Source organism: Culicoides brevitarsis, chromosome 2 (assembly GCF_036172545.1).
Source record: "Culicoides brevitarsis isolate CSIRO-B50_1 chromosome 2, AGI_CSIRO_Cbre_v1, whole genome shotgun sequence".
In the NCBI taxonomy this organism is placed as follows: domain Eukaryota; kingdom Metazoa; phylum Arthropoda; class Insecta; order Diptera; family Ceratopogonidae; genus Culicoides; species Culicoides brevitarsis.
The window spans coordinates 5,732,801-5,745,136 of record NC_087086.1 but is presented as its reverse complement, the minus strand read 5'-3'; the positions used below and the strand labels follow the sequence as shown (position 1 = coordinate 5,745,136).

At 30.7% G+C, this 12,336-nt stretch overlaps 1 protein-coding gene across 2 annotated transcripts in view; it reads right to left on the bottom strand.

Annotated features, from left to right (window-relative positions):
* The window catches only part of LOC134829506 (protein spire), a 72,751-nt gene that overhangs the window by 40,001 nt on the left and 20,414 nt on the right, over nucleotides 1-12,336 (bottom strand). The window lies entirely within an intron of this gene.

Genomic DNA, 12,336 nt, shown 5'->3' with positions numbered 1-12,336 from the left:
TTTATCAAGGTGCTTTCTTCGTGGCTTTCTTTATCATTATTATTGTTTAAGGAAAGTAACTTAATTTTAGGTACTTTGTCGGAAGATAATACTTTGTGTGTTATTATGCAAAATATTTATTATTATTATAGAGCTATTTGGTATGAATGGAATGAAGACGTGAACATTGTTAGAAATTTTTTTTAATAACTATCGAGGAAATTGATGTGAAAATAATCGATTAAAATGTTTAAAATGGAGAACCATGAAAAATTTGCTAAGTGCGGGCAAATTTGTTACAAATTTCATTAGCTATTGGATCCGGAATCCGCATCTTGCTTGAGCTACATCAATCACGCACGCACATTTTTTTTCTTCTTATAATTATTTTTGGAATGCCGTTGAAACAATGGAATCAGGTAAAAATTTACAACTGTCTAACATGCCACGCCAGTTTTTTGCTACTGTTGCTTCGAAATCGAAAGTAATTTCCATACTTTTTCCATTTAATATTTTTTTTAGGTTTGAATCGAAATGAATGATGAATTCATTGAAGAAAAAAATGCATCTTTGTAGCAAAATTATGCACCATTATATTCAAAAATCTTGCATATTTTACGCAAAGCAAAGGAAAAGTTGAGAAAATATCATTTCTTTTTTCGGAATTTTTCATAAGTTTCGATCTTGAAAGGGAAAGGTGAGTAAATAATAATACAATATTGAATATAAATAATTTGTTTATATTTTTTTTAAACATTCATTGAAAAAAAAAACTTTTTTTTTTATTTTTGTTAATCATGCATGATTATTACTCTCTTTTTTTTCATCTTTATTTGTAGTCAACATCGTTTGTTAAAAAAAAATTTTTTTTTCTTCAGATCATTTAATGGATTCATGTCATGATTATTGTACAAATTTTGTTTAAGTTCAAGTACTTTTCACCCAAGTTCATGTGAGTTTTTTTTTCAAAAAGAGATGAGCAATGTTGTTTTTTCATGCAAACAAGTATTTATTTTCTAAATCAATTATATTACAACTTCTTCTTGTCCATTTCGGATCCAGAAGAAAGCAAAGTCAAGGTAAGTGATTGATTTTCATAAAATAAAAAAATTTCATAAATAAACATTTTATTTTATTTTTTTCAATTTTATGATGCGATGATGTGAATGAAAGATGACCAAAGCGAGAGAAAAGTGTGTACTTGTTAGATTTGGAACGACGCGAGGTAAAATAATAATTGATGGGTGGCCTAAATCTATCCATCATATTCGTTCTTTTTTTTACATTTAATTTTTATTTCTTTTCTTTTTCAGGTGTTTGACGTGCTAATGTTTCAAGCGGCGCGCGAGTGCAAGATGAAATGATCGAAAGTTGGTCAGAAACTTTTTAAATGGAGTTGAGACCAAAAGTGTGAAACCACAAGAGAAGCTATTTGTTGGGTTTTTTCTAATTTAAAAAAAGGAGCTTCAGGTAAGAATTGAACTTTGAAAGAAATTGATCAAGAGAGGGGAAGGGAAATAAAAAAAAACCTCTTGAATCTGAAAGACTTTGCGAATCGACGAACCAGATAGCGACAATTCGTGAACCGTTTTTGCTTAACATGAGGACAATTTTGAATCTTCGGATAAGAGACAAGGCGTAAAGTAAAGTAAAACTAAACTTCAAATCGTATCATGATGATTTTTTGCACTTGAAGGACCTTTTAATGAATTGAAAGAAAATTGAAAAACTCAAAAGTTAAAATTTGGAGCCTCAAAGAATTTGGAGAAGAAGCATAGAGATCGAAATTAATCAAATTGTTCAAATTTGGAGAGAAATCATTTGAAACTTGTTCGAGATTTTAAAGCTAAAAGCTTTAGCTTTCAATTGCAAATAAATTTTTTTTTCGAAAATTCAACTTCAAAAAAATTTCAAAATTTTTTTTAAAGTCTAAAGATGTGTAAATGAAAGTAATTGAAAAAAAATCCACAATTAAATAAAATTTAATATCGGAAAGAAATATTATTAGCTACTGGACGAGTGCCAAACATCCGTATCTTCATCTAAATTGCAACTTCTGCACTGTCGTCGAAGCATTCGATGAAAAAAGTAGCACAATCATGTAAAAAGATTGTAAAGTAAATATAAAATACACGTTTCGATTTATTTACGATATCATTCTCTCTATCGCCATCGATATTACTCCGTAGGAGACGACAACGCGAGAAACAAACAAACCAACAATCAGACAGAAAGATCGAGGCAAGGCATTTGGAAATATTTATTACTCGGCAAACGAAACGAGAGAACGCAAGACGAGAGACATTCTATTCAATTCATGTGCCAAAAGAGCTATAATGTCGTTTTTTTTTCTTCTATTTCTTGGCTCGTAAAGTACTGAAAAACGCTTCCAATGCAGGGAAAAAATGCACAAAGTTACATCATTATTGCCTGACTCCACACGGAAAACTACCTCGAATCATCTTCTGAAACTGCATGGACAATCACTTCTTTCTTTGCTGCTTCTTTCACACGCACAAATAAGAATCAAGTTATAAATCTTGCATTGTTATGTCTTTCTACGAGGCAGGCAAGCAGGTTTATATATGCGGGAAAGAAGACACACGTAATCGACGCCGCCGCCAATACAATAACTAAAATTTATTACACGATACTTGATCATTCTATTTCCCATTTCACACACGATGAGAAATGCATTTCTCTCCAGAAACGAAGAAGAAGAAGAGAATGAAGAAATAAATGATTAGAAATTGATGCGCGCCTATTTATCTCCAACTCTCATGACTTTGGACAAAACCCAGTCTCTTATTGATATTTATGGAGTCATTGCGCGCCGTTAATGAAGTAGTTTCTTCATCGTTTCTGTGTGTGTGCGATCTCAATTCTCGGTAATTCGAGTTTTATGACAGCACTAAGGGCTTTTAATGAACAACCAATTACATCGAAAAAGATAAAATAAAAATAAAAACTTAACAAAAAAATGTGAAATGTGACATAATTTTTACGATTATGTTAATTTATTAAACATTTTTTTTTTCTTTTAAATAAAATTCGAAGCAATGCATATCGATATCAATCATGCATCTCGTGAAACATTTAAAAGAAATAAAATTTAATAAAATGCCAATGAATGTGGGTTCATTCGTAGCAGTCTCGTGCGCGTAATGCATTGGAATGGAATTTTGTTTATATTTTTTTAAATTTTTTTTTTGGGTACATCGCGAGACTTCGAGTCGAAAAAAGTCATAATCGAGTAATAAATAAATAGCTTATTGGTGCGCGCTTTTGTAACAACAAGTGTTGTACATGGGTACACAATAATGGGTGATGAGACAATGAAATATATTTGGAGTTTTTAGGTAAAAAAAAAACATGAGTTATGAAGGTATGTTAAAGGTAAAAAAAAATTTTTTTGACCATTAAAATATTTTTTTAACTAAAATTTTTAATTACAAGTCAAAAAAATTTTAAAAAAAATTTTTAAAATAATTTTTACGATTTTTTTTTTTGCTGAAGTTAAATTTAATTTTTGACAAAATGCAAAAAATCTATTAAAAATAAAAATCTTTTAAAAGAATTTTTATGATAGTTTTGCTAAAAAAAATTTAATAAATTCAAATTTTAACCAAAGTTTGTTTTTTGTTATCAAAAGTGAAAAAAAAAATTAAATAATTTTTTATGATATTTTAGCTGAAGTTAAATTTGATGAATTTATTTATTCATAAAATAACTTCAATTTTTCCAAAAAAAACCCTTTCTTTAAAATTTTTAAAGTTTTAATTTTTTTTAGCAAAATTTTCTTTATTACAATTTAAATAAATTTATAAAAAATCTTTTAAAATTTTAATCTACTATTTAAATTAATTTAAAATTTAATATTTATTTGAGTTCATTAAAAAAATTTTTTTACGAATTTTTAACCTTTCTTTAAAAAAAATAAATTTGAAGAGTATATTTTTTATAAAAAATGAAGATAAAAAAAGTTGAAATTGGCAAAAAAATCCATTAAGAGATTATAATTTTTTGCTATCTTAAATTTTTTTTCCCCATTTTAAGTACCTAGAAGTGACTTAAGCTGATTTTAAGTATCTCAGTTCATTTCACATCCGAAAAAAAATTCCAGACAAAAAAGATATTGCATAACGAAACTATCACAAAACAATAAATCGTTCATCCAAAAATAAATAAAATACGCACTCGACCCGCGACTTGTGCACTACTCACACGTGATTATTAAATTATCTAAAGGAATTTTTATTACATCTTTCTTTCGCGATCGCGACCATTATCACGATCGATCGGCATCATACGCACGCATCGCATATATGGAAGTGGTTTTTATGTCATACCGTTGTTGTTGTTGTTATTTTGTTGCTGTTCGCCCTTTTATGAGGTATTCATATTCAGAGAGAGACGAGAAAAAAAAATTAAAATAAAAACAACTCCAATGATTTACAATGTTATTTTTGTTTTCATAATTTATTCCATATGAAAGGTGTTCGGATTGCAAGACAAGACCATTTTTTACGATTATTACATTATTATCTCGCACAAAAACAACAACAACAACGGTAATCCGAGACGAAGCTTGATCATCTTGTGTTGCGAAAAAAAATTTCTGTCTCTCCCTCGTATAAAAAAAACACATTAATTGAATTATAACAATTGCAATAATGGGCAAAAGAATAAAAAAAAAAAAAAAATAATATGTAACAGTTGTAACGTAATATGTGAGAGGCTCGAATGTGCGTGCAAATAACATGCATTTTACATGTGCAGTTGCGTATGAAAATATGTCTTCTTGTGCAATTGTTGGACTTGTTGTGTGCGGTTTTGAAGCTGCATTTCATTCAGAGGAACTGAAGCACGAAATCTGTTGCAAGTATCGTCTTAAGTATTTGCATGTAGGAGGAAATGAGACAGGTGCTTGATTTTAATTCGTTATCTGGCTTCTCTTCTTCTGTCTCCAAGTTCCGAGAACTGAATGAGCAAAAATTTTTCTCATGACAATCGATGAATGATGTCAAATTAAGAAGGTTCAAGTAGTAGTTGTCGCTTTTAATTAAAAAGGGTGATGCAGCAATTTGATGCGATGGTTTGTAATTATTACATGGCCGAAAGAAATGCAAGCGATATGCGATGAGAATGAACGTCAATAATTAACTCATATATTATCTTTTTATTTTATGAGAGACGAGCGACGTGGGAACTAGATGATTTTTAATGGTCTTTTGTTTGTTTGGTGATGTTTATGATAGGCGAACAGCGGTTCAAATGTAAAAAGTGAGTAATTTGATGCATCTTCTTGTAATTTTTCAAGTGTTGAAATTCTTCTTTAATTTTAGGTTATTTAATCAAGAGTTTCGTAGATTTTAAAAAATTAACAGAAAGTTTGAGAAGATCGTCAAATTTTAACTAAAATCAAAGGAAGTATAAGGTAAGTTGATATGCACAGAATCAACATAACCTCAAAATTGAACATAGTAGGGTGAAAAGTTCAAGTTTTACTAACTTATTTGACGCCATGTATGAAATGTTAAGAAGTCTTCCTTTAATAACATCCTAAAGCCTTAAAAGTTCTCATCTTGTTAATTTTTTTCTCATTCTTTTGAAAAGAATCAAGAATTAAAAAGAAACTTAATAAGATGAGAATCTTCGAATGTATCCTTAATATTTTGGTTTTCATTGCTTCAGTAACAGGTTGACTCATTTTATAGATTTTTCTTTCAAGAAATCTATAAACTTAGAAAAAGCTTCGTTCAAAGAATCTCTTGAACTTGACAAAGAGTTCTTAAATGATTTAATAGAGTAACGTCATAAGTCAGACGAAACATCTTAATTTTTATTTCCTTGTCTGGATTTCAACTTGTCTTCTATCCGAAAACAAAAATTCTTATCTCCAATTTGTTCTTATTCTTCTTTCCTCTTATGAGTCTTCAAACCTGACCACACATAAACAGATGTTCAAAATATTTACTTTCCATGTTTCTATTTTCGGTAACTTTTATATTCTTTACTTTTCTATCACTAACCTGACCCAATTTCCGATAAGACACCTACCTCAGTGATTTTTTATTTTGTCTGTCGATTATTTTACGACATCCCGTAATAAAACGATAAAGTCGACAATTAAATCGATCTATAACATTATTATTATTTAACTTTTCTCTTTGCTCAACGACAACTTGGTTTAACTTTGAACAGTTTCATTGGTGTGTCACCCATTTGTCATCATGATCGATAACAATAACAATATAAAACAATTTTCTTATCATCGGCGTTGTATCAGAGACCAAAAAATGCCACAGAGAGAGATTATTTTTGTTGGTCATGTTTAATTTACTTAATTTATATTATTATTGAATTGTTCCAGATTCCGTTATCGCATTTTTTTTGGACTTGACTGACAATTTTTATGTTTGATTTGAGGTAATCAATCACAACTTTTACAACAGAGCTTACATTGTAACATTTTGACGATTGATTGCCGTAATTAATTTGATTGGACTCTGTGTGCAAAATTTGAAGCGATAAGAATCTGTCGCCACACCTAAAATTTGGAAAAGTGACGACGACCTGTTAGTTCGTTAGCATGACATTCCTTTTTTTTCTTGTGAGATTTCTTAATTATCGTGTTTGTTCGGAGCATTCGAAAAATGACATGCAGTACTATTAGATAATCGTCAATTCATTCTTCTTTGTTATTATTGGAGACTCAGCTTAAACTGTACTAAACACTCCAACTTGAGGAGATACAATAATAATGTGGCATGCATAATTCGATTGAATCAGTTTTATTATGCACGAAAATTATGTTTTATGCCTTTTTTATATACTCGCGATGCATGTCGACAATTGCATGAAATCGTATTGAATTCTAACTGTAGGTATATGTGTTCGACGTGGCGGCGTCATACATTGTTTCGTAAGTTTTGTAACAAAATAGAGATTTTTTCCTTTGAATAGAAACGAGAATCACGTTCTTTATGGAACCTATTCTAGATTTGGTATGGATGTCGCTTCGTTAATTTTCAAGACGTCAATTGTTAAGAAACTTTATTATTTAGAATCATTTTAGTTCTTTTGAGTGTCGGGTTCTTCTGTTGTAACATTGTAAGGTCCCGTGAGTTGACATTCCGAGAAATATTGCTTACAATTTCCATTTCCCAAACCAATTGCAGCTGCTCGAAGACTATCCAAGATGGGCATTGAAACTGAGGGCTTTACCATCTTCGATGAGAGCCAACTCATTCCCAAAGTCCAAACAGGCATCCAGATCTTTTGACTATCTTTACGAGCACGAGCCTTTCGATTAAACTCACATAAAGTTCGACGAAGACATTTTCCGTCGTCATATTGAGCTACTGTAACAGCATCGATGGATCTCAATACCATTTTTGAGACTTCATCAAGTTGTTTGCCAGCAAAAGTAATTTCCAAGCTACGACGAACTCTTTCAGATCTTCCGAGAGTTTCAGCTCCTGTTGCGGGAACTTCTCCGCCGCCTGTTGGTTGAACAGGAACCATCATCATCGAGGCATTAGCTTTAGCAGCTGAGAGACATAAAAGAAGATGCAGAATGAAAAGACCAAAGGAAAGGAAGGCAAGAGTTGTTAAAGCAATGTCAAACAGATCCTTAAGTTTAAGAGATTTGTCTTTGGAATGTTTAGAAGAAGTTTCTGTTGGGAACTCGTAATGCGGTTGATGACTAACGTGTGAAGAAGGTTCGTATTCAGGATAAGTATTCATTCCTGGATAACCGCTGAATTTACTTCCTGCTGTAGGTTGAGGTTGAGGAATGTCTCCGAAGGTTACTTCGTTAATGGGTTTGACAGCCTAAAAGTTTCAAGTTTATAAAGATTTTCTTTGAAAAGAATTTTTGAACTCACAGCAAAACCTGTAACTTCCCCTTCATCGTACTCATCTTCGTAATTCATGAAATGAGAGAAATCCTTTCTCGGAGTGAATCCTTTGGGACGTTCATGATTCGATGCAGGAGTTGATGGTAGAATTGTATGTCCCGTGACATGTCGATAAATGTCTTCCAAAGAAGTTGTTCTTCAATTACAAAATTTCGGAAAGTCAGTCAAATTTTCATTTTTAACAAACAAAACTTACTTTGACAACCAATTCTTGTATCCGCTGGATCCCTGATCGAATCTCATCAATTCCTTCGGTTCATTTTTAGCTAAAAATCCTCTTCCAACAATTATGTTCTTCTTAGCTTCTCCAGTTCGTCTTTGGATGCTATCAACTTTGGGACTTACAACTTCCGACAAAATTTGATCAGCTAAAAAGTTGCTGCACAAATATTCGTTCATCATTTTCCGATGGAAGCCCATTGTATGAAATGCTTTATCCAAGCTTCCATTATCTTCATGCAGTAAATTTATGCCATCCTCGTCGCCATTTCTACCTTCAGCTGCTTCAAAACTTGCATTGGTATTGTTCTTCGGGCCTTGTACAAGAAGCAATGAAAAAGGCATCAAATCCTCATTCAAGATGTCGTTAATATCGATGGCGAAACTGTTTTCATCCGCAAGATCAGAAGCTTTTATTATTACGAAAATTTTAAGCAGAACTATTGCAATGTACTTTAACATGTCTTCACTTTTTGAGTGACAACGAAACAATGACGCTAACACACTTTTCTTATCTGCAATTCCCTGTTATTAGATGCATCTTCACGGAATGTTGCACGCGTAAAACGGCATGCTAATGCGACAAGTAAACCAGATCTAAGAAAGATCTAGAAAGGCTTTGAAGCGAACGAATGCTTTACGTAAGTACATGATGATGGAAACTTATCAAAGAGCATTAAAACGGTACTTTTGTGAACTTGCGCTGAGCTTATTCATCACTCAACTTGTCAAAAACTCGAAAAATTTTCGAGAGACAAAAAGTAAGAGTACCGACGCCGGATCAATATCAGAGAAAGAAAGAGGATGATGATTCAGCAAAGATGTCCGTTTAATTAGACGTCGATTGTTGTAATTGATTTATGATTTTTGCGCTTATGAAACGCTTTTTTGTTTGAAAATTTTTTGGTCAATAGTTGAGTAATAACACCTTCCTATCTTTTTTTCATAAAGCGACATTTTCAGCAAAACCAAAAGAAAAAAGTTACATGACAAGATATCAAATGCTCAAGTATTGTCAAGTCTATTGTCAAGAGCAGCAGAGATAACTTTACTAATTTCACAAAAGAAGTGCAAATGAATGGGAGAAAGAAATCACATTACTACGACTTCCGCATAAACGTTCCTCTATTGTTTGCTGTGCTGCTTAACTTGATGGAGTAATTGAATTGTATGTTGATAGCGGAGGAAAGAAAAAAACATAATGGTAAGTATCAAATATGAAATGTGAGTAAACTTTTCAGTTTATGCAAATAATCTGCATTTTTTTGTATGTCAGAGAAAGAGGAAAACGAAGATGATGCATTTTTTTTTTCATGTTCAACAACATGGCGAAGAAGACCACCCAGACAAAGGCATGACCTTTTACTGCTGCTTTTGAGTTGAACAAAGGTGAACAAATGTAATGAGAGTAAAAACTTGACCCTCGAAAACATGTGCGCTTAATTATGTCAGACTCAATTATCGTTGTCTTTACGTGGAAAACAATGCGGATTATTGTGTGTAAATTTATTCAAATTTCGTCAATTTTCGTTTTTGTTTAGTTTTTGGTTGGTACAGTTTGTTTAAGAAGTTTGTTCATAAGAAATTGAAATTTTTTTAGATTTTTACTAATTATTTTTTTTTAATTTTTAGGTATTAAAAAAGGCTAAAATAAATTGGGCAAATAAAAAAAAAATATTATGAAAAATAAATTTGGCACATAGAAAATGCATTTTCGACAAATAAAAATTACTTTTCGACGAATAAAAAATTACATTTGAGCGAATAAAAAAAAGGACTCCAAATTATTCAAAACGCTCAAAAAAGAACTTTCTACATTCAGCAAATTCCTGAACCAATTGACGCTCGCATTCGAACAAAGGTGCTACTTTGTTGACAACCCGGAAGTCAACAGCCTCTATGATCATGACGTCACTCTGACAATCAACAACCACAAACAAATCCTAAACTCACTTTGAGTGACAATCCTTTTGATTGAATTTTTAAATTGAGTTAGCTTAAGTTTGTAAAAAAAATTAATTTTTTGTAGAGATTTTTCTCCGATTATTTAAAAATGTTAGAAATGGAACTTTCCCTATAAAATGAAAAATTAATGAAATTTGTTGAATGCCTCCTGTGATACATTAAAATTTAAAAAAATATTATTTTTCTTAAATATTAAAAAAAAATAAAAATTCGAAAGATTATAATTATCAAGTTTAAGGCTTAAAAAATTTTTGATTAATGAAAAAGAATTAAAAAAAAATTAATTTAAATTTATAAATTAATTAATTAATTTTTTTTAAAAGAATTTTTTCATAAGAAAAAAAAACCAACAAACTCTAATTCAAATAATTTTCTTTCTAAATACTTTGTCTCTCATTTCATTTTCAATTCTTTCATACAATTTTTTTTTTGTTTTCATAACTTACTTTCCGTGTAAGTCCGTGCTCAGTTAAGCTTAATTTCGTCATCATCATTATTATTATTATTTTTTTACTAAACTATATGGACATTTGAACAATATTTAAATTTTTTGTCTTTGTATGGCGGGCGCATGTTTTTTTTCGCTAAAGTAGACTTTACATCTAAATTAAATTAAATTGTTACAATTTTTCCTCACAAGTAGCGTAATTTCGTAATTTTTCCTGCCATTTAAAACAGATTTATAAAAATAAAAAGAAATGGTCCATATGTTAAAAATAATAATTGACTCACAATGAAAAAAAAAGCTTTGCTCGACTCGTTGCCTCGGTAATTGATTAAGCAGTCAAAATTCAACGTGAATGAAGAAAAATAGATTTTTAATCGAGTTTCGCTCCAGATTTGCTGCTGATTTGCATTGTGAAGATTATTGTTATTATTTTGTTTGTAAAGTGTTATAAAATAACAAGGTGAAAGACGGAATTGATGCTCTACTGATTTTTGTTAGTGTTAAGTGTTTAAAGAGCCCATTTTCCGTTGTTAGATAAATTTTTGGAGCAAACTTCTCATGAGAAGCCTTTTCAAGGTCAATCTTATCTCAAGTCATGTTTCATTGTTCGCTGCATCTAATCTCGAGAAAAGAGGAAACTTTCATGTCATGCCGACACGAAAAAAAAGCCATTGTTGCGAGGGAGAAAATTGAACCATACAAGGCATTAAGATCGTTATCAATCCGATATGAAATTTCATCGATATTATTGCCTTTCTTCAACACAAATTTCTACAATAACCCGCTTAGTGTAACAATAAACCTAGATAAAGAGCTCAACACTCACTCAAAAGTACATTAAAGTCAATGAAAGAACATAATAATTTTTTTTAGGTCAGTGTCAGATGAATAATTTCCGATAATCTTCATCGTTCGTTCGAAATTGAAATTTGTTACTACATGGCGATTTTCTTTCACAATCAAATCAAACACAAAAATCAATCGAAATGCAACTCGTTCATCACCTGAAGCCAAATTCAGATGGATTTGTTGTTCGTTGCTTGTTTTCCAATCAAAATTCAATTGTTTTTTGTGAAATTTATTATTATTTTTTTCTCTTTCTCTCGCTTTTCGTCGGTCATTGTTTCTCGTTATTACTTTTCTAAACTTTGCAAATCAAATCATGCGAAAATTCGTTTGTGCTTTGACCTGTTTCGTATTTTTTTTTATTGTTCTTGTAACATCTGTGCCGCACTTACACGATTTTTATCTCGCGCTGTTTGGGTGGCATTATGAGAAAATTTTTTTCAGCGAGAATTTCTTAAGGAAAGGTTTTGAACTTTTAAATGAAAATACGTAAAAAATCCGTAATTTTCATTTTGAGAGCCCATTTGATGATTTTTAAGCTTGAAATTGATAAAAATTATAAAGAACCTTTTTGGATGGTTTTTTGATGGGTCTTAAGCTTGAAAATTGAAAAATTAAAAATACGTAAAAAATACGTAATTTTTGTTTTGAGAGCCCATTTGATGATTTTTAAGCTTGAAATTGATAAAAAATTATAAAGAACCTTTTTGGATGTCTTTTTGATGGGTCTTAAGCTTGAAAATTGAAAAATTAAAAATACGTAAAAAATACGTAATTTTTGTTTTGAGAGCCCATTTGATGGTTTTTAAGCTTGAAATTGATAAAAAATTATAAAGAACCTTTTTGGATGTCTTTTTGATGGGTCTTAAGCTTGAAAATTGAAAAATTAAAAATACGTAAAAAATACGTAATTTTTATTTTGAGAGCCCATTTGATGATTTTTAAGCTGGAAATTGA